The sequence below is a fragment of the Coloeus monedula genome (genome assembly GCF_965178545.1).
Source record: "Coloeus monedula genome assembly, chromosome: 2".
Classification (NCBI taxonomy): domain Eukaryota; kingdom Metazoa; phylum Chordata; class Aves; order Passeriformes; family Corvidae; genus Coloeus; species Coloeus monedula.
Genome location: NC_138782.1, coordinates 56,960,213 through 56,981,731, shown reverse-complemented (window position 1 = coordinate 56,981,731; position 21,519 = coordinate 56,960,213). Strand labels below are relative to the sequence as shown.

General features: G+C 42.8%; 1 protein-coding gene across 3 annotated transcripts in view; it reads left to right on the top strand.

Annotated features, from left to right (window-relative positions):
• HIVEP2 (HIVEP zinc finger 2) overlaps window positions 1-21,519 on the top strand; it is a 137,225-nt gene that overhangs the window by 40,789 nt on the left and 74,917 nt on the right. The window contains exon 3 of one of the 3 annotated variants that reach the window (XM_082303476.1): window positions 20,719-20,780. The exons of 1 other annotated variant lie outside the window; for it this stretch is intronic. The gene's annotated coding sequence lies outside the window, so the exon portion shown is untranslated. Of the gene's footprint in view, window positions 1-11,477; window positions 11,523-20,718; window positions 20,781-21,519 lie in introns of those variants that run through there. One more of the 3 variants, XM_082303477.1, reaches the window with a different exon arrangement.

Here is a 21,519-nt window from a genome sequence, read left to right as displayed (position 1 = left end):
TCTAGAATTCCTTCTCAGAGCCAGCTACCAGTTTTCCCCAGACTTTTTAGAATGTCATTACTGAAATGCAAGAAGGTAACAAATGTCTGCAGAGGTGGAGAAATGTGCATTCAAAACAGTGGGTTTGTTATACAAGAAGAGGAAGGGTTCTCTGGGCACTCATCTCTGAGATACTCTACAGTGTGTGGTAGTATTTCATGTTAAAAGCATGGGGACAGGAGAGACCTGGAAACCTTAATAATTTTTCCTACTATAGAGAAAGCAAGTGGTGAAAAGGCACAAGAAGGAGATGTTAGTGAAAACAGACCTTTTGACAGTGAGCGTGGTCTTGCTGCTTTTGGTGGCCTGAGTAGAGACATTCCTGTATCTCACTGTAGTGATGCAGAGATGTGCTGATACTTGCTTATTTTGATCAGAGCTGAAATGCAGAGACAAAAAAATTTCATGTTGCTTTGGAGTGCTGTAATACACCTGAAATCAAAGCCAGTTTGATGTGAAAATTATGATGGCTGATGTTTGTGTAACCCCAAATCTCTCAACCTGTACCTGAATTTACTTCTCAGTTCTTAGAGGAAAACCATCCTTCCCACAGATGCCATGTGAACAGGACAGCCATTTCTACACAACAGGAGGAGTTTTTTTCCCTTCTCTCACCTTGTTGTCCAAGCAAATAGGAATCAAATTTAACCCTCAGTGTTTGTTTCAGGCCCTCTGAGTCTTTAATTCGTTGCCAGCATCAAAACAATTATTTTTGATAGGCACACTAGTTGTTTGTTAATTTGTTTATAATCCGTTTTCTAGGAGGTTGCTTTGATGTGGGAGGAACTGAATTCTTTGGGTGCAAATATTTGCTGTTGACTCTCTTAGTCATTAAGAGATGTTTTCCACATTAAGGTGCCTTTACTTTTAAGGGAAAATGTCAAGCATCCTTCTGATACCAGAAACATGAAATGTGTGGCTGCCTAAAGAGGAACCATTTGCTGAGCTGCAGCATGTGAGGGCAGGAGGGACCAAGACCAGCCCACGCCTTCTCCAGTCTGCTGGGGAGAGGCCAAACAACGCCCAGGCCCCCCTGGCTGCTTTGCTGCTATGGCTGTCCACAGCAGCCCCCAGGACCTCAGACCCCACAGGTGCTGGTTTCAGCTATTGACCTACATCCCTGCTGAAATGGCTTCACACTAAAAGATGTCACTGTTCTTTTCCGAAAAGAATGTGTCTTTTTTTCTCAGGCTTTTTTCTTTTAGATAAATTCTCTTGCCACCTTTTTGTATTTTCCGACTGCAGCTCTTTTAAGGCTCCCTGCTGCTGCAGTTTTTGCCTTTGTATAGGTTATTTTTGGAAATTGGGGAACCAGGAGGAGGGAAGAAATTTAGGGGAGTTAACTGCAGTAGAAGTAGAAAGCTCTTTCCCTTGGTGTGCTCTTTCTTCCCTATCCTTTCTTCTCATGACCTCTGTGGTCCAATCCCCGTTGCATTGCTCATTCCAGGGCAAGCCGTAGCCGACCCTCTTTGTGCCCAGCGAGTGGCTCCTTCCCACGCGGTGCTGCTTTGCAAGCTGTCCTTGCTTCTTCCTCCCTGCAGTGGCTGCTGCTTCTCTGCTGCTTTTCTGGGTCAGCCACTTGGCCAAAAAGTGGGTAGGTGGTCGAGCAGAGTTTTGAGAGCTGTGAAACACTGGAGGCACTTGGGAGGTTATGTGCCTTAGGGTAAATTGTATGCAGAGAAGAATGTGTTCCCTTCCTTGTTTCCTCAGGGGAGTGGCCCCCTCAAGGTGGTTGGCTTTTTCTTGAAATGCCGGTGTGGTTTTTCTTGTATTAGAAGTGTCACATGATGACTGCCAAACTTTGCAAGAAAGAGCAAATTCTTTGGAAGACTGGGAAATAGCAACTGAAACCTGACCTGGCAGAGAGACCAGAAGCTCACCTTTTGGATCTGGTGCATGGGGCAGGCAGTGGTAGGCACAGGCCCCCAGAATGCCTGAACTCTTGTGAACAGGAAAAATCAATTCACCACAAAAATGTGAGGAGAAATTTTCTATGAAGGAGCAACCAAGGACTCTTTTTCCCATCTAGGTTTTCTAAAATCACTAGCGCATCGAAAGTCATTGACCATACGGTAAGTCAGGCTGCCCTTTTGCTGAGAAAGTATCCAGATAATTGAAATGCCTGTGATTACCCAGGAAAACTTGCTGATGTTTACACTGCTGTCAGGTATTGAAGTCACACCATAATACTTGTTGCGGTATCTTGCAGTAGGTTTTAAAATAGATTGACATCACAGTACAAAGTGGAAATTTTCCTAATTTTTTCTGTGGTTATGAAAATGCTTAAATAGCAGTGTAGCACAGTAAATGTTAAACACTAAAAGCAGGGTTTATGTGTACTGATAAGAGGATGTTGGTAGAGAAGGAAGTAATTTGAGTTTGAGAGCAGTATGGTGGAAGTTAAAGCAGGGGTTTGTTATAGACTCAGAGCAGTAACATGGTGACTTTAAGGGATGGATTTGGGTCAGCGTCATACTGAGAGGTGATATTGAGGAAGACTTTAACCGTAAAGAAATAAATTTTTGAAAAGATGATTCTGTACAAGAAGCTGCACAACTGATGCAAAAATCCAGCCAAATATGAGGAGAATGAAATCAAAAGGACAAGAGGTACTGTCTTAACATACATAGAAATGGAGGGGGTTTTTCTATCATGCTATTGCAGAGATGAATTAAACTGTGCAGAATGGTTATGCAAAATGTTTGCTGTAGGGAAATAGCCGTTTTCCATAGATTCTAGGAACGAGTACTGGCATGCTGCCGGCAGTGATTTATTTTCACCCAGCCTTGGTGCTTGTGTCTGGCACTCAATGAAATCTTCCAGGGTAAATTATTTATTTAATTAAGAATGGCCGCAGTTGCACTGAGAAACTGGCAGCACAGCAGCAGGAAGTCTGTTAGAGATTGCATCTAACTTCTTACAGATAGGCTGCTTATATATACTTTCATTAATTAATATAATAAATAATTGTATGTTGGCATTTTTGTTAATTAGCACAGTTCATAGTACTGACTGTGGTGAGTGTACTGCCATACATTGTAGAAATCTAATTTCTTGATTAAATCACCCAGAGGCTTGTGCAGCAAGCTAAGACATCACATTGTTGCTAACTGAACTTTTGAACTTTTCATAGGAAGAGCAGATTGTCAGTAAGAGAAGAGTCAAATTTATCAGTGCGTAAGCTGGAGCAACCCAAAAACTTTCATTTCAGTAGGCATTCCCATAAGAGCAAGGAGAGGAACCCCCCTCTTCTTATGCCAAGTTGGCAAGATAATGCTTTTTTTGTAATTTAACATATTCCAGAGATAAGAGATAAGAGCTGGTGGTTTGAGAGAGTCCAGGAAGAGAGGAATTTGGGTATAACTAACAAGTGAAACTGTCGTTTGAGGAGAAATCCCTGAAGAGTCTTTATGCGATTTTTTTTTTCTGTGTTGTGTAACAAATATAAAAGATGAAGCAATGTGATTTGGTAATTGTACTTTTTTCAATAAATCGGATTTTTAAGAATGCTTTATGAGTTTGATCCTTGCGTTCTTTCCTTGGTTGTTGAGCAACAGGAAAAAACCTTGCAAGAGGAAAAGAAACCACCTCTTTTATAGGAAAATACTCATGGATTTAAGCTGTTCAGTTTGCCACAAAGGGAAAAAAATGGACAAAGGTTTTGAAAAATATCACAAGTGGGCATTTCTGAAACATCAGACACACTTGGTTTTTAATGGGCCTAATAAGCAAATCAACATAGAGCTAAATACACCTTCTGGGGTGATCTCCCCTTTTGGCATTGGGGGTGGGGACCAGCCAGGAGGCTGCAGCCAAGCTGGGGCTATCTCCTTTGCATAGGGTGGTTTGGACATTCTCCTTTCTTCCCCCTGCAGTTCCTTCAAGACGTTGCTGGCTCTGTGATGGTCCCTGCTGAAGCTGTTGGCATCAATGTCTGAAGCACCTCTCAACTTTGAGAGGTCAGCTTTTCCTTGGCCAGGAATCTCCAGTGCTGCCAAAGCTGGAAGCAAGTGGGCAGGTGGTTGGAGATTGAGGAAAGGTTTCCCACTGTCCTGGCTGTGCTTTTATGTCTCAGAGGGGCTGCTCTTGCTACCTGTCCTATGCAGCCAGTTGCCTCAGCCCACACTGGGCTAGTTTGGGCAGCTGGGCAGGCAGTGAGCTGTTGGGCAGCCAGGGATTTCTGATGGGTGAGCACTTTGGATTGGCTCCCCATGGTCACAGGCAAACTGCAGAGGTGGCAGGAGCACACAGCTGGCATTGAGAGGAAGAAGCAAAGTGGCGTCCTCCCCTCTTGGGTGGCAGCTCACCAGTGGACTGACCTCACTGAAGCATGAAACTTCATCCTCAAGGGCAGGTCAGATCATGTACGTCTGAGGTTGTTATCACTTAAATACGATGTTACATTATCACAGTGCTCAGGGATGGAGAAAGTGAAGACAGTGGAGTTTCCTATGCTGCCCTTTTTCACTCCCCAGTTTTGGTGACCCCTAGTTGCTCTCTGTGTGTTTCCCTTTCCAGATGGGGTTAGAAATGGGTGTACATTCTGAATTAATTTTTTATTGGCCGTACCTGTGGATGAAGACTGTTTTTACTGATTTGTGATCAAACATCAAACTGAAATGAATGTCATTTCAGAATAGTCTCTTGGCAGTCACTGTTTTTATTTTTGCTTTACAGTATCTTTGAGGTACTCCTAGTTCTGTGCGCTGGAATTACAGTCACGGAATGGTCTGGGTTGGAAGGGACCTATAAAGATTATCTAGTTCTCCACCCTGTCGTGGGCAGGGGCACCTTCCACTAAACCAGATTGCTCAGACCCCCATCCAGTCTGGCCTTGAACACCTCCAGGGATAGGGCATCCACATCTTCTCTGGGAAAGCTATTCGTGTGCTTCACCATTCTCATAATAAAGGATTTCTTCTTTAAATCTAATCTACCCTCTTTCAATTCAAAACCGTTGCCCCTTGTCCTATCACTGCAGGCCCTGGTAAGAAATCCCTCTCTTATAGGACCCCTGTAGGTACTGAAAGGCTGCTATAAGGTCTCCCCAAAGCTTTCTCTTTCTTCTCCAGGCTGAATACCCCCAGCTCTCGCAGCCTGGCTTCACAGGAGAGGTGCTCCAGCCCTCTGATCATCTTTGTGGCTCTTTCTGGATCCACTCCAACAGATCTGTGTTTGACTTGTGGTTGTTACCAGAGCTGTGTATGATATCCAGGTGGGGTCTTGCAGGAGCCCAGTAAAGGGGCAGAATCACATCCCTTGACCTGCTGGCCACACTGCTTTTGATGCAGCCCAAGATGCAGTTGGCTTTCTGTGCTGCAAGTGCACATTACTGGGTCATATCTAATTTTTCATCTACCAATATGTATTGGATTGGTGTAGCAAGGTTTTGGTAGCAGGGAACTACAGTTGTGGCTTCTGTGAAAAGCTTCCAGAAGCTTCCCCTATGTTCAGTGGAGCCAATGGCAGCTGGCTCCAAGGTGGACATGCTGCTGGCCAAGGGTGGGCCCATCAGCAACAGAGGTGGCACCTCTGGAATAACAGATTTAAGAAGGAAAAGAAGTTGCTGCACAGCAGCAATTGCATCCAGAGAAGAGCAGGGTGAGAACCTGTGAGGGCAACAGCCCTGCAGACACCAAGGCCAGTGAATAAGCAGGGGCAGGATGTGCTCCAGGCATGGGAACGGAGAGTCCCCTGCAGCCCGCGGTGCAGACCATGGTGAGGCAGCTGTGCCCCTGCAGCCCATGGAGGTCCAGGGTGGAGCAGAGATCCACCTGCAGCCTGTGGAGGACCCTGCACTAGAGCATGGGGATACCTGAAAGAGGCTGTGATCCCATGGGAAGCCTGTGCTCTCTCCTGTGCGGGGGACCCCACATGGGAGCAGGGAAATGAGTGTGAGGAGTGCTCCCCTTGAGGAGGAAGAAGCAGCAGAGACAATGTGTCTGAATACAACTCCATTCCCCATTCCACATCCCCCTACACTGCTGGCAGAGAGGAGGTAGAGAAAGTCTTGAGTGAAGTTAAGCTTGGCAAGAAGGGAAGGGTGAGGGGAAGTTTTTTTAAGGTTTGGTTTTATTTCTCATTGTTCTATGCCGACTTTTTTGGCAAGAAATTAAACTTATTTGCCCCATCAAGTCTATTTTGTCTATTTGTGTAATGGCAACTGGTGCGTGATCTCCCCCATCCTTTTCTCTTTTGTTGTGTTTTCTCTCCCATGTCCATTTGAGGAAGGGAGCAACAGAGCAGCTGTGGTGGGCACCTAGTGTCCTGTCAAGTCAACCCACCACACAATACCCCCAAGTCCTCCATGGGGCTGCTCTTAATCCATTCACCCCCTGTCTGTCCTGATACTGGGGGTTGCCCCGACCCATGTGCAGGTCCTTGGCCTTGGCCATGTTGAATTTAATGAGGTTCACACTGGCCCACTTCTCAAGCCTGTTAAGGTCCCCAGAGATGGCATCCTGTCCACCAAGTGTATCAATTGCACCACTGGGCTCAGTGTCACCCGCAAACTTGCTAAGGGTGCACTCAATTCCACTGTGTCATTAACTAAGGTGTTGAACAGAATCAGTCCCAATAAGGTTCCACGAGGAACACCACTTGATACAGATCCATTTGGACATTGAGAGGTTGACTGCAACTCTCTGGCTATGGCCATCCAGCCAGTTCCCTATCTATTGAATGGCCCAGCCATCAAATCCTTATCTCCTCAATGTAGAGAGACAGAGGTGTTGTGTGAGACTGTATCAGAGACCTTAAAGAAGTCAAGATAATGCCATCAGTTTCTCTTTCCTTATCCACCAGTGCAGTCACTGTAGAATAATGTATAGAATAAATCGGTCATGTTTTGATGATTAACTTTATTTGGTCCCTTCAAGTCAAGTGCCATACATACAATGTGTACCGACCACTGAGACCGCTATTATTTTTCATCACCATATTCTAGAAACACTTCAAAGGAATTTTGGAAAAGACTAGATCTTAAAGTATTTTAGTTATTATCTTGGAATAGGGTTGTACACAGACAAGGCTATTGCTATCACATGCTAGTTTCTTATTTCAAGAAAATCTGGTTTCAGGTGCTCAGGCAATAGCTTTCTTTAGTTTTATGGTGTGATTTACTTTAGAGCTTTGACATAAACTGTAGTTTACTGTTAACTGTGCTACCAAATGTATCCAGTTTAGACTATATCATAGGTAGTGTTAATTTGAAATGTAACTTCAAGTATACTTATTTCCATAAATAAAAGTGTTGATTTTTGTGTTATATATCTAAAATAAGCACAAGTCCCACCACCATCATCCATTGTTACTCATCTTAGATTTCTTCAGGGGTGTTTGAATGCAAGGGGATGTATCAGAGTCCTGCTTCCAAATAGAGAAAAATCAATATGTAGTCTTAGAAGCCTGTGCTTCTATAGTATTTTAATTTTGTTTTTCAGTTATGATCAATATTACCTGTTTTGCCAATGCTAGCAGAGAAAGGCCCTAAGACATTGATGTGCAGGCAGACTGAGAATAGCATGAACTATATTTGTGTTTCTGACATCAGTGTCCTGGTTTATCTAATGTTGTATGATATGCTGACTAAATGCTCGATACTATCCCATCCTCAGTGAGCCAACATTTTCTAATACTGCCCCTTGTTTCAAAAATTGTAGAAATTTCAAATAATAATTTGCTAATGTGAGTTGTTCTCCTACTGTCTATTTGGAAATCTCATAGTCTCTTTACTTTTCATAAACAATGTTCCTACACTACATTAATGTATATTCCAAATTGGATGCTCCTGGGCCAGTAAGAGAGAATTCATGAGCTTCCTACTTCAAATACAGCATTTTTAAAACTATCATGAAGTTGTGTTGTAATAGAACATCTCTGCACTCTTTAATACTTACTTAGATGGGTATACTTAGTTAGCACTGTAACCATGATCCCTGTTCTGTCCTTTACCTGTCCTGTTTTCATTATATTTTCTCTGTATTTAAAAGCAACACATTTTTGCTACTGGAAACAGCAAAAGCTGCTCCTGCCAGATCTTAGTTTTTCCACCATATCTCCTTTTATCCCACAGATACCACCTTCACTGCCCATCTGTTACATTACCACATCTGTACCTATCCTCTGCAGGGTTTGCTGGGTTCTTCTCTGTTGCAAGAAGTCAGGCTTTTGAAAAGTCTGTTGCCTTCCAGAAAAGAAGTTGCACAAACCAGCCTTGTTCTAGGTCTCCTGTGTGAGAAGTGGCAGAACCGACAGCTGGTTGAAAAAAAAAAAAAAGGCAAGCAGAAAAATGAACTGTGCCAAAGATTTCACTTTCCAAATGGACTAAAATGCCTGTTTTATGTGAGCAAAGGGTTTTGACAGTTCCGTGTTCAAATAAGCCCTTTGTCTTTTAATTGATGTAGAGATTTGGATTACAACTGCTTAGTGAGTATTGACTGAGTCTGTAGCATCCTTTTCCTGGAGATGTGTGTGAAAGGAACATTAGCTGGAATGTTGTAGTAAGGTGCTAGAGAAATGGAGCCCTAGGACCCTTCCAAAATGCCTGGCCGCTGTGATTAACACATTCTGTCTTCCAACGGGCAGATGGCACATGGGAAGTTAACTTTCCAAAGACAGCTGGAAGTTGCAGGATCAGCCTGATGCCTCCCAAACATTTGAGCAGTTTCTGCTTGAAAATTGCTGTTCAAACGCAGAAATATGCAGTATATGCTGTGGCTTCCTTTTTCCCAATCCAGGTTTAAACAGACCTTTTGAGGATTATGAATGCAACCCTAAAAGTTAGTCTGTTTCACAGTATTTATTTTGAGCTTCAGATCCTGATCTCTGTTCTATGTTTAATTTGATTAATGGTTAATAGGGCCATCCAGAGTTGTCCACAGAGGTTTATGTCTTTAATTAAATGCAGAGAAACAGCCAGCTCCAGCTAACCTCTGCCTCTTTTAGCTGGAAAAAGAGGAAAAGAACAGAGCTTTAACCCTGCTTTCCACACAGCCTCCCATTCTCTTGCATCCTTTGGGCAGCCAGTGGCCACTGGTGTGGCTTAGAGCAGATGCACTCACTCAAAGGTGCCAAAGAGCTGTTCTGGCAGCTGCCAGGCAGCTGTCTGTCACCACAGGGTCAGCATTTCCTGGGACTGCTCTTCCTCAGTGGGGGTTTTCCTCCAGCCAAGAGAGGTCTCCTGTTTGGGATTTGGACACTGTTTTGTTGACCTCACCTGTCACGCTGGAGATGGTGCCCAAAATATGTGTCAGCATCCCCACCTCCTGGCTTTCCTAGCTTTGAAGGTATGCTCCAGCTGTGTCCCTGCCATAGCCATGTGCAGCATAAGGTGATTTGGCCCTGTGCCTCAGTGGTACCCGATGCAGCCTCCAGGAGAAGGGCTGGAGTGAGAGGGAATGGGAACGTGGAGGATGGAATAGGGAGTCCGTCCCTTTGACAGACATCAGAGTGAAAGGAGAGGACAGCTCTTCCTGCTTGCTGAGGCTTGTGTCATGGCAAAAGGGAGATCCTGGGCTCTGAGCCGTGAAATCGTCTGATCCATCACTGACTTAACTTCAGAATGTGTGGCAGAACATAATTAACGGCTTATAAGCATTTTAAAGGCTCCTGATGAAGGGGAAATTGCACTACTTCTGAACGGGTAAGGGGCTTCTGGTGTTTCATGCAAAATTGTAGGTTGTATTTTCCCATGGAATTTGCAGACTTACTACAAAGTATATTTGGGTGCTTCAGCAGTTCTTGGTAAGGTGGTATTGAACACCTCTCCTGTTTTTCATGGCACTTAAGCTATTTTAAGAGCTCCCACAGTTGAGAGCCCTAGGGGATTTGAGTGTTTTGATTCCTGTATCTTCTGTAGGAAGTGGCTTGTTTTATTCCAGGACATTGCATTTTGGGGGCACCAGTGAAAGACCCAGGAATGTCAGGAGAAAAGAGACTGCTGCTCAGTGTCTGCAGGAAATTGGTAAGGAAAATCAGCTAGAGGGCACCAATATTTCTTCTTAGGGCTGTTAAATTAGGCCATGTGGACTGGCAGCATATGGATGCATGAGAGAAACATGAGGGCTCTATGAAACAGTTGTGCTAAAAATAATTTTTGGTGTTATTTTTAATAATGTTATCACAGATGAAGAAAGTGAGGTAGAAGTTCATAGCCTGGGACAATTCTTTCTCCTGCTTTACAGGGTAAGCACTATAAATCCTTGAGTGTTTGTTTGGCTAGGTAATGCTTTCCAAAACTATGTCAATGAAATAGGCATCAGAGCGATAAAATATTTTCCTGTATTTAGATTCTAAATGTGCAGTAAAAAGTCATTACAGTTTAGACTCCTAAGCACCAATATTCCTTCTAAAAAGAGGGTTTGGATGTTAAAATCTGATCTTCTAAAAAAATAAAGGTTTTAATATTGCCAGAAATGCACAGTCAGTGTTTCGTGCTCAGTGGTGTTAGTAGGCTCAGCTATATCCTAGTAAGTTTTGTTGCTGTCTGGGCATGAAAAGGATCCTGAAACTGTTGAAGGGGGCAGGAGTATTGTAGGATTACCAGTTGATTGGTTAATTTAGAGGATTATGGTTTTAATGCCAAAAAATCCAGTTGCAGAGAATTGCGGAATAATTTAGGCTGGAAGGGATATCTAGGGATCCTCTTTCTAGCCCCTGCTCAAAGGGAGTGCACGGTACATGGTTTTGCATGTTGCAATAACTTACCTTTACATGGTTTTGATTTGTTCAAGAAAGATTAACTATTTGGGTATTTTTCTTTTTGTGTAGTAGAGAGACAAATACCAAAGAAGGATAAAAATTAAGGCAAAAGTTGATCCAGATAGCATTTAAGCAGCACCAAAATGTCCCATACCATTTTGCATATATTGTTTTGGTTTTTTAAGATTCAAGAACATTGCTCTAGGGTAGCACAAGGGGCTTAGTTTAAACATCTGTGAATTAATTTTAAATTGTTCTTTTCATTGCTGGCTAATATGCAGGAGGAATTGGTAAATATTGAGAGCGAAGGCTGTACAGCATTTTTTAGCCAGTGGTTCTGTTTAGACTTAATCGCTATAATGCAGTGTTAAAATTTACAAAACAGCTTGTAATTGCAGTAGCTTATTTAAACCAGCTATTTGTGGTTATGTCTGCTGAGGAAACTTAAACTTCAATGTTCCCCAGCCATCTAATAGCAGCAAATCGACTGCGGGTCTCTTGAAGGAATATCTAAATGTAGGCTGTTGAATAATCCCTTTGGGGGCCCTGTAACTATTTTTGTGCCTGGATATGCGTCATCAGTGGGTATTTTCTCTGGTGACTAGCTTACATCAGTAGGTCTCCTACCATACGCTCTATCAGTGAGTGACTTATGATTGATGGGAGTCACGGCTGCTGTTTAGCTTTTATCTGTGACCTCAAATAATGGACAACAGGAATTTCCAGGCTGTTAAATTCCTTGAATGACTGAAGACACGGGATGGCTCTGCTGATAAACGCAGGTAGTACCCAGATCCTGGGTGTTCACCGGGGGCTGAGGCGGGGAGGAAGGAGAGGGGGGTTCCTCGGCTGCAAGGCGGTGAATCCGGCGCCGACGCGTAGCCGCGAGTTGCGCGTCCCCGGACGCCGGGAAGTGGCCGCGCCGGAGGATCGCCGAGCGGCCGTGATGCTCCAGCTCCCCGAGCTCTCCAGCCATCCGTGTCCGCCGGTGGCTCTGGCGTTTCAATGTCTTTAGCTGGCTGATCTTTAGGGCAGTTGGTCCGTTCATTTCATCCCAGGGAGACACGCAGTTTGCAGCTCTGTGGAGGGAAAGGCTGTGGAATTTTCAGCTGCAGTCTGGTTGGTTTTTAACCCTTTTTATTACCATCAGCAGCGAGTGGATTTATTGGCATGCTTCACCCAGGTGCTGCCTGGGCTAAATCTGAAGGTGCAGTAGGCTACGTGGTCTTAAGGTGAAGTTGCACCTGCCACAGTGACCCACTGAGCGCACAGTCGTAGTTCATTTCCTGGTGTTCAGTACTTCATATTAAGGAAATAAGGACTGCAGATACTGAGTTATCTCCTCTTTCTGTGTCCATTCTGCCTTTCTGTCAGAAGCTGACATGCGAAATGGGGCTGCAAGACAGCTACAAGATTTTCTGTGTTACCTGTGATGAATTCAGCAGCTTGAGTCAGCCCTACGGCGAGGCGCTTTGTCATTTCTTCTTCTTTCCCTCCTGTTCTTCCTGTCTCAATCCTTTTGATGAAGCTATGGTAGGAAGCAGATTGGCTCTCTGTGAACTTGTGCACAGAAATCTCTCATGCCCTTCTCCTGGTAACCAGGGAGTAAAAATGACAGATATAGCTGCTCCCAGTGTGATTGAGGATATAAAAAAAAAAAAAAAAAAAAAAAAAAAAAAAAAAAAATCCTTAATGCTGTTTATCACGCGGCATTGTTTGGCTGAGGGAGGATAGCAGCTGGATCCAAATTCCTTCTTACCACTTCTTCCTGTTGGCAGGTGGCCTTCCGCACAGGCTGGGCTTGCAAACTCTCACGCGGGTCTTACTTATTCGAGTGCCTACTATTGCTTTTCATTCAGGTGACAGCGGATTGGGTTTTGTGTGAGATTTTGAGACTTGAAAAGTTTCAGAGGGAAAACAGGAGCTTTGTTTGAACTCGCCTGTATGTTCCCTCCTCCGCATGTACTAGCCCAGAGGTCGTAGTTAATGAATGAAACCAGGCTTCCTGCAGAAGCCAGTTAACCCCTGGCTGTGCCTTTGTTGACACAATGCTTACAGGTGTGCACTGTCGTGGTGTGGATGCCCTCACTCTGAGCAATATGGGCTGTGTGTACCTTTCTGCTCCTTTCAGACAGGTGCCTGCTCCAACACATGCACTGGATCTGAAGTGAATTTCCTCATCTGCTCTGGCTAGCTAGCTGAGTGCTGGTTAAGAATTGCATTTGGCAGAAGTAGTAGGAAGAGAAGCAGCAATTAAAAAGAGGCTTGGAAAATCATGAGAGGGAGATGAGGGAGTGGAAAGGTCTTCATCGAGCTGTGATTTTACTCTTCTTTTATTTTTGGGTTTGGTTTTTTTTCAGTCACTTCAATAAGACTTTGGGATTCATGGCAAACTGGTTATATAATTCAAAATCTGTAAAAGGTTGAGCACAAAAATGTTTGATGAATCTTGAGTCATTTACATTAAAAATCAGTGGATTTTCGTGGTGTGTGTTTTGAAAATGTAAAGTTTGCTAACTGGTTGATGCTACTATATGTGTCATTTACCTCAGCTTTCTAGGAATCAAAATGCCTGGCTACACAGTAATATTTTTGGCTAATATTGACCTCATTTGCCCTCATTTTTAGGGGTGTCATGTTTTGGGTAATGATAGTATTTTAGGGTAGCTTTCATTTACAGTGTTTGTGCAAAAGCTCAGCATTACCACCTTTCCAGAAAGACTCTGCAGAAACTGGAGAACATTTCCAGAAAGGGTTGCCGTTTTCTAAGAAAAAATGTTGGCAAGTTGCCTGCTGTTTCCTGATGCTTGGCACTGAGGCCAAGGCAGAGGGATGAAATCCAAACTGGCATGTGGCAGGGTGTGTAGGTACCTCCCTGTGTGCTGTGACAGAGATGTCGCGTTGGGGACAAACTTAATTTAGGTGCTGACCCTGCAGTGAAGTCACACCCTGTGGATGCCTGGGTCTGTATGCCTACACCCTGTTGCCTTCAGTGACTAAGTGCAGGCACAAAGTTCTGCTGGCACAGCTTGAATGGAGGAATGATAACCGAAGTACTAAAACCTTGTTTTTCCAGAAGAGCCTTCACTTATTCAATGGTCACCTTTAAAATCTTGAAAGTCACCCTGCACAGTGCCTAACCAGATATTAATCTGTTTAGTTAAAATAATTAGGTGTTGGAGCCAGGGATACTGCATATTCAACGAAAGTCGAAGTATTCACTGCAGCATCTTGTAGTATCTCCATCAGCAAACCTCTCCCTCCTCCAGTGAAGCGTATTGGTGTTTCAATGTGCAACTAGTTCCCAGTGGGCACAGAATTGTAATGACCATATATGGGAGGTGAAAACAGAGGCTGAATCTGACACAGGAATATCAGGGGCTTCATTCTGAAATCTTTTTAAAGATTAAATACAATTCTTTTCTCTTCCACCCTTCCCACCTGTTAAATCTATGACTGTACACTCTGTACAGCTGCTGTAGTGATCGGTATTTGTTGAGGGTCATAAAAATGAATTGGTATTTAATAGTTTTGTGTCATTTTTACACAAAGTACTCTCAGTGCTTAAATACTCTTGAGAGTAAAGAGGTGCTCTGAGATAGAAAGAAGAGCAAAAAAATTAGAAAGCTCACCTCCCCATGGCCCACTGTTTTGACAGCACTATTTTGTTTGAAGAGTGACTGTGTGGAGCAGGCAGTGCTGCACAGTCATTAATGAAATCATAAACACAAGTAAATATATGTTATTACTGTGAGCTGGCTATACGTTGTAAAAATAGTCTGAAATATGAGGCAGAGTAGTTATTTGACATTTTCAGGGGACATGGTATATTTTGTTTGTTTTAGTTCAAAATCGTCTATTATAGTTATAAATACTTGATCTCTCAAGGTGATCTTTGTGTTTCCATAAAGTCCAGTTGAAGCCACTGAACCAATTCCCAGGTACTTGGAAACTGCAGTTTTGGTCAGCTTGTGTGAGGGAGAGCCTGGAGGAAGAGCTTAGTTTCTTTGGTTTGCTTTGGGTTTTGTTCCTTCAGGTATCCTGGAAGAAATAATAATCACGTCATTTAGGCATTACTTTGCTGTAGGGAAAAATAAGGAGTTACTCATCAACATTGCTCATATTTGTAGTGATCAGAGTAACAAAAGTGAGGAAGAAAAATAATGCAGTGAAATAATACAAGAAAAGCACAGTGTAAAGTTGGAACAGTGAAAAAAGTTATTTCATTTTTGTGAATATAATTTCTTAAATCCAACTGATACAATGAATGAAGAGCCTTCCATCTTTTTGATGTTACTTTGTACAGTAATGTGAGTGAATGGAGTCAGATACACTTCAGCACTTCCTGTCTGTTCTGTGCCTGATGACCTTGGTCCTGAGACCTTTCGTCATCATCTCAGTCCTTCCTGCAAGCGGCCAGCAACTTTCATAAGGTTGTTGGAGATCCAGGACTAGGCTGTCAGTAAGTTTATAGATTTATAGATGTTGCCCTGGCATCAAACAGTTAATTTGATTGAAATCCACCCATTTGTTGGCACGTGGGGAAGAAGAGAAAAGGAACATACTGCAGGTGAAGGCTGTGTACTATGGCAGACAGGAGGGTACCTCCTTTATGTCAGTAGTCTGGCACCAACTCCTGTAAACTGTGGCAAAGTCTTTTCCTCGTCTCCTGTCTTGTTTCCTGTATATACACGGAGCAGTAGTTCTTGTAGTGATTTTTGCTCTTAGCAGTATTTCTCTTTAGTGCCACAAAGTGAGCATTTTTCCTGCAGGACCTCAAACAGCTCAACAAGTGGTGAGCTGCCAGTGATTCAGCCCAGCATCCCTGTCCATCTGCTTGCAGCCACCAGCACTCCCTACCAGCCTCCTGTTCTCAGATGCAAAGCCAGGCGTGAATCCTGGAACAGGAGTGGGTAAGGGACAGGATTATCCTGGGGAAAGAGATCCTGTACTCCAAGGAGACAGTGAGGGAAGAAGCTTCCTCCTAAAACAAGTTAAATTTTTTCTGAAGCACATCCTGGCCTTTTGCACATCCTGGTTTGGAAACTTGCTGTAAAGGAGGCAAGAAAGAGATGCCACACACTGGCATCCCCAGGAGCCTTGATAATGTCAGGACACCTGACAGTACAGCAGCACTTCAAAAATGGCACTGTTGTGAAGGATTTTCATGATACTGCAATAGCTAATAGCACAAGGACACAAGGTGCTTACTCAGGATTGCTGAGGACTGTGCCAAGTGTCTGTAGTTTCATGACATGACTTTGTCCCTCTGCAGGCAGGCCTTTAGCATTGATGAGTTTTCCAAAAACTCATCCAGTCTTTCTCAAGTACAGTTGCCAGTTGCTACCCTCCTAGTTAAAAATAATAACAACAAAGTTAAAAAATTGAATTCCTTACCAGGTAGTCATTTTGTTTTCATAAACTTATTCCAGCATCCTCAAGGATGGACTCTCTTTTCTTTTTGTACACTTGTTTATCCTTTTGGGCTGTGAAGGGAATGAATGTTTGGGGATTTCTCTGTGTGCTGCTTGGGACCATCTTTGTTCAGAGACCGAGGAGATACAAAGTCAGTCCATGAGGTCATGACATCTTCTGTCCCTTGCCTGGGAGGTAGGATAGCAATCTGCACTGTGAAACTCCTTTCCCGCCTCCAAGGAATTCTGTTTCTGCTTACAAAGGCCAGCCAGATATCCTCATCTGGAAGACTGTAATTTGGGAATGAAAAAGAAATGGGATTATTACAACTAAGGAACAGAAAACTCATTGAACCCCCTTTCACTAATTTGCAGGGAAAAGTGATAGTAACCAAATTTTCTCAGTCTAACCAAAACATGGAGGATCACATTGACTAAAGAAAATAGGCGCCTTTTGAGGCTCCTTTGCTCTTAGCTCTCCATCTTCCATAAAGCTCAGAGCCATGCATTGATGAAATACAGCCTGTCTTTAGAAGTGAGATAGTGATTTTCAACCCTCTTGACTCTTGACCATGAGCACAGGTCTCATGCAAGCAGAAGCTTGCCTCTGGTTACAGAGGGAGCAAGGCTGCAAATCAGAAGGTCAGCTGCTCTTTTTAGTTTAGCATTTTATACCTCGATTGCTATTAAATTAGATACCACAGTGGTATCAGAGCCAAGATCACCTAGAAGGGAATAACTGTCTCAAAGAGCTATAAAGTATCAAAATGGAAAAAAGGAGTATTAGTTTAACTTCTAGGAAAAAAATAACTGTGGTGAAAGTCTGTTCCTTTGATGGAAACTAGAGGAGCTGATTAGTTTGAACAACTCAAAAGACAAAATGCTGACCTGGACAAAATGCTGAAAAATATACTACATAGATTTTTCTTACTTGGATACAATATGATCTAATAGACTTTGGTCATTTCCTTTTTTGATCTAATTTCTGGGATTCTATGATCACTTTCAAAAAAAGGTCATTTTCTTGCCTATCTCACTGCAAACCTTCTTCATGAAATTTTTTGTTAGTTTTACCCCACAGAGGGAGGCATTTGCAGTAATCCAGCATGGTTGTGTTTTGAAGATTCCAGACAGGTTTCTCATGGCCATATCTTGCCATTGCTCCATTGTAAAATGCTCAGAATACTTGATGAGATTTTTGCATTAAATTGTAAGGTATTTTTATCCAGCTGCTCTTTAGAGGCCCGAGTCATATCCATGCTCTATTCCCATGGTAGCCTTCTTCCAGTTCTTTAAAGCTACAATTTGGCTTTACAGGAAATAATTGTCGTGCCTACCACACTGTAACTAAAATATTCAGACACATGAATCTCTTTCTTGACTTCCTATAAAAACGTCATTTGTAGCTTTATTTTGTTTGTTCTGGTTTGACTGTAGTGTAAACAAGAGTTTATTAAAACATTAGCTCTAAGTTACAGTTCTTTTTTGAGACTGCCAGGTTTTACAAAAAAAATTACTGAAACTGCAGGGCAAAACCACATATTAACAGAAAAATGAATAATGAGTCTGTTTTCATATGGATTTTTTAAAAAGTACATCTTGTAGTTGAACTAAATGTACTAATTCCTCCACTTCAGTCAGGAAGCCCTCATAGACTTTCGGCAGTGCCGCCAAAAAATTGACGCTCCAGCTGTTTAAAAGATATCAAAAGCTAGTCTGACAATTGTAATCTCTTCCAGGAATTCCCTTTCCCATTTTCCCTCCCTATAAAAACAGATAACAAGATGCTTATATAGTAGAAATGGAAAGTCAGAGCTATTTTATGAAGCGTTGTGCATTCCTTCCAGCCTTAGGAGATGAGGCATGACATCTCCACGACAGGGTAGGAAACACAGGCACTCTGTTGTGTAAGTAGCATTTGCTTCAAGGATTAGCTGCTTGCCAAGATAGCGCAGATTTAAATGTTTCCTAAGCCATTTCTGAGTTTTTACGTAACATGGCAGTGACAGGAGAGCAGTGGAGATGGATGGGTAGGAACTCAAAGCAGCAACCAAGGAAAGACAAAACCAAAGGAAACAGAGAAATATGCTGCATGTGCCAGCATCAGCTGACACAGCGGAACTGAAGGCAAGGGAAAGCAGCACCAGCCGGGCTGCTCTTGAATTTCTGTCCTCACTTTTGCACGCAACAACATGAGACAAACTGAAAGGAGATGCCGCTTGAACTTTTGTTCTGAAGCATCTCAAAAGGCACTGAAACATGGACTCAAAGGTCAGAAGTATTCCCTTTTCTGGAACAAATTCCCAGGACAGCTGTTAATACTGCTCTGTCTTTTAAGGCTAATCTTTAGTAGTATTCAGTAATATGTATTAAGAAATATATAGTGTTACTGTGGCTGTGGTGAGGAATGGTTTGTTCTTCTCTAATGACAGAAAGGAGATTCTGTGTTAGGAAAAGTGAAATAATTAAAGAGGTTGCCAATAAAAAAGCCACTGTATTTGCAGAGGGTGCCCTTGTGTTCAGCAAATGCCAATTAGAGAAATGTCACTTTATGTGTACAATGGGTTATTACTGCACAAACACTTGTACAATTACGCGCTGGGTCAGAAGGGCAAGTTACCTTCACCTCACAGCCATTACTTTAAAGCAAACACAAATACCGGGCACACAAACATCAGGCGCTGTGGCAGGGGAACAGTAAAGTAATGACTTTGAAAATGCAGGCTAAAGAAGAAAGAGTCCATGTAACAAGCCTTGGCATTGTGGGAGGTAATTTTTACCGTGTCTGCACTAGGTGGATTAGAAACATCATCTTTATATCATGGAGAAGCAAATGGTTCCTTCCACCACTTTAAATACAATTTATATACTGTTATGTTGTTCTGATGCTTGGAAATGTGAAGAGAATATACAGAATATACATTTCTTTCAGTTACCTTCTTTGATACTGGAATGCTTGTAGTCCACATGCCCTTGTAAATGAGTTTGTGCACTTCCTTCTGTTCTGCTACCAATGGTCTGATGTCACCACCATCTGATGCACTCTGCTCTCAGCTCTTGTGTGGCTCTGACTGACTTCAGTAAATGGAATAAAGGGCAGTTCTGCAAGTCTCCTTGTGCAAGACATGCACAACATGTCCTTGTTTATTACTTGCACTTCTTTGTAGGTGTTCTACTTTTATTTCAGATATTTTGCCTGAAGCTTCTTCATTCGATTCAAATCTAAGTAGGCAGAATGAGCTGGGGATGCTGTTGCCATCTTGGGTGCACACAGCATAGCTGTGCTGTATGTGGATTCATAAGTTTTGCTCTAAGGCTATCAAGTTTGTCCTCTTTTCTAATGTGGTTGCCATCTGTGCTTGTTCTGGCTTCTCTCTGGGTCGTAAGAAAGAACACAGTTCAGCAGGGATTGCGTTACCGTCAGTGGCCTGAACCTTTGTGCTCGCTTGACCTCATACCTCTAGGAAGCTCAGCTGGCAAACATAGCACAGACCTTTGTGGCAGCACCCTCTGGGAGCGTGGGCAGCCGCTAAGGTTATCCTGCTTCCATATATGCCGAGGTATTTTCATTGCCATGCTCTTTTCATGGGTTTGAAATCACTGTGGTTTTAAAGTACCAGCTTTCCCTAAAGCAAAAGCACCGTGCTCACCCGAGGACCTGCTCGAACCCAGCATCTTCTGGGGCAGGACGGGGTGGCAGAAGTTAAACGGAGAACATTAGTTTGAAATGTTTTATGAGGTCACCATCCTTTTAAATTGGTTTACACAGATGGCTGTCTGGTTTGTTGCTTTGTCCTTGCTTAATAGTAACTGTTTATGGAAAAATGAATTGCTTTGCAGAAGGAGGTCCAAAAACTCATGCTGTTGTTTCCCTCACTGGAGATCTTCATGTTTTTATGGGCATACAAAGATTTGGCCTGAAATGGAGATTAATTAGGAAGCATAGTGAATAATTAACTGTTTGACTTGTTCCTAAGCTCTGTAGTCACCGGGTTAGAAATGGTTTCCCAAACTGCAGGAGATAAGGTTATTCCTAGTTTTACAGTGTCCATATTGTTAGGGTTTTGTGCTGTGTGTACTCTGAGATCAGCTGATACCTATGCAAGTTGGGTCCAGCTTCTCATCCAAACCACTTCCTGGGGTCTTCTTGGGTAATGGCAGTGATTCAGAAGACACCATGGTGCCTCAGAAAGCCACTTTTTACACATTGCACCCAGACTGTGTGACCATGAAGAAACAAAATTCTTCGGAAAGAGTTTTGTTCTTAAAAATACCCACTTTTTTTGTTTGTTCTGCATTCAGATTTAGTTGTACATTGCTTGGCTTGTGTCCTACTGACCTTATTCACAGACTCACCTCTTTTGTGGAAGATGTAGGAATATGATGTACACATACGCATGAGGCAGAAGCCTGAGGCCAGTCTCCAGGCAGAGACTCTTATTTTGCATCCAAAATTGTTCCTACCTGGAAAATAATAATAAAAAACCCCCAACCAAGTAATAGACAGGATTAAATTTTTTTAAAGCGAATCAAATCTAAGTAATGGTACTCTGCACTTTTGCAGGACTGTCTACTTAAGAAGCTGAGAGTGAGTTAGGAACATTGATGAAGCCTCTATTCTGTGAGGTGGGTATGTGTTTTTTATTACAATTTTGAAAAAGCATAGAGAATTCAAACCATTTGCTCAAGTCCAGCCACAGAACTATTTAAGGGCTGGGAATGGAGTCCAGAAATTTTCTGCCATGGCACGTGTTCTAATCAAAAATTACAAATAAGGTCTTTTGCCCTTCTCTGGAAGGAAGTGATGAGTTTTTGCATTTTGTTAGTGTTTCAAGTGGCTCTTTTGATTTTTGATTTCTGACTAATGGAATAAGTGACTCTCACAGATACTTTTGCTCTGCTGCTCTCTGCTCTTGCAGTGGCCTTAGATCAAAGTTTGGGGAGATAACAGTCTGTAATAGGGGAGTCAGTGGAAATCAAACGTGGCCACTGGATCCAGGCCAAACATAATCTGGGACTCAGAAATGTTCTGTGTGTTTCATTACTTTTTCATTTTTTTAGCATTCTGTCATGGTCAGATGCACCCGCAGTCTTTTAATAAATCCCCTTCCACATTCAGACTTGCAGCTCAGGTTTGCAGGCCCATGGGGGCTGGATTATTTGAATAAGTCTGAGAAGTGAAACTGAACAGTTGTGGGTGCAGCAATTACAGACAGCCAATCTAGTGAATCTTGTACTTTTGAAAACCTTCATTATTACAAGATGCTGCATGCAAAACAGTCAGCTCTGCTTGCCCTCTGTGTGAGCAGCTCGGACATGGACCCTCAATGCTTCCTTGTGCCAAGGCTGATTGCCCACCCCTGCT